The sequence below is a fragment of the Petaurus breviceps genome, unplaced genomic scaffold, assembly GCF_028583685.1.
Source record: "Petaurus breviceps papuanus isolate PSGF00001 unplaced genomic scaffold, PetGlider_PUasm1.0 189, whole genome shotgun sequence".
NCBI classification, from domain to species: Eukaryota; Metazoa; Chordata; class Mammalia; order Diprotodontia; family Petauridae; genus Petaurus; species Petaurus breviceps.
The window spans coordinates 2,336,009-2,337,119 of record NW_027185809.1 but is presented as its reverse complement, the minus strand read 5'-3'; the positions used below and the strand labels follow the sequence as shown (position 1 = coordinate 2,337,119).

The 1,111-nt window shown below is 60.9% G+C and overlaps 1 non-coding gene across 1 annotated transcript; it reads right to left on the bottom strand.

Annotated features, from left to right (window-relative positions):
- Positions 1–793: 793 nt before the first annotated feature.
- Positions 794–866, bottom strand: TRNAK-CUU (transfer RNA lysine (anticodon CUU)). The gene has a single exon. It is a non-coding gene; the product is annotated as a tRNA-Lys (tRNA).
- Positions 867–1,111: the final 245 nt, after the last annotated feature.

Sequence of the window (1,111 nt, the reverse complement as noted above, 5' to 3'; positions counted from 1 at the left end):
GCATACACACACGCGCACAGACACAGACACTCACACACACACCCACGCGCGCATACACAGACACACACGCACACGCACACCCACGCGAGCATACACACGCACACAGACACAGACACGCGCGCACACACACGCACACGTATAGGAGCTTTACCAATACACGAAGGGATGCCCTACGTGTCTGACGGACCGGCCGACTGCGTCCTGCGGCCGGGCACCCACTCCCGCCTCCGATCTGTCGTGGGAAGTTCTCTTCGGCTTCCTCTTCACTTGTGAACAGCGAGCCGGGGCAGCAAGGCCCAGGGAGAGCCCGTTGGGGGGCGGACCGAAAGCAGCGGAGGAGCCCGGCCCGGTCCCGCCCGGCCCGGCCCGGCCCGGCCCCGCCCCGCAGCTGACGCGGGCGCCCGGGGCGTCAGAAGCGCCGCCGCAACAATCGCGGATTCCGTGTTCCGTGGGCAAAGCAGGGGCGGGCCGTGTCTGGGCGGGCGAGCATAAGAAGCTCATTTCTCCTGCGGTGAACTTTACGGGCTCAAAAATGTCCATTTTCCTATTTTTGTTGTGGTTTAAATCAGCAATTTCAAGTTCTCTCCTTTAGAACAAGGGGGCGGGGTAGGGTGCCGGGGCTTTCGATGCGCATGCGCAGAAAAACCCGCCCTCTCTGTTTGCAAAATGAAACCGAGCCTCCAGGAAGGCTTCCTGCCACCCGATTTGCTTCAATTACATTAAATATCAGCGCGGACGCGTCCGGTGGGAGCGTTAAGGGGCCTCCTTTGGGGGGGAGACGAAAAGGTTAGCGCGCCCAACGTGGGGCTCGAACCCACGACCCTGGGATTAAGAGTCCCATGCTCTACCGACTGAGCTAGCCGGGCAACCCAACGGGGCGGGCGCTGTTTCCCTTCTTCATGCGTCGGGAGGCGGCCTCTTCCCTGCCTGAGATCTGTCTGTCTGTGAGCATTGGGGTGGCTGGGACCAGAGGCTCCGGGAGGCGCCAGAGGGATTTCAGGGTGTTTCGTGATTGTTCTCGGAAGTTCGCTGGAAGCCAAGTCTTAGTGGAGACACAGAGTCGGGCTCTGGAGTCAGCATCTTAAACGTGTAGTGGAGACACAGAGTCAGG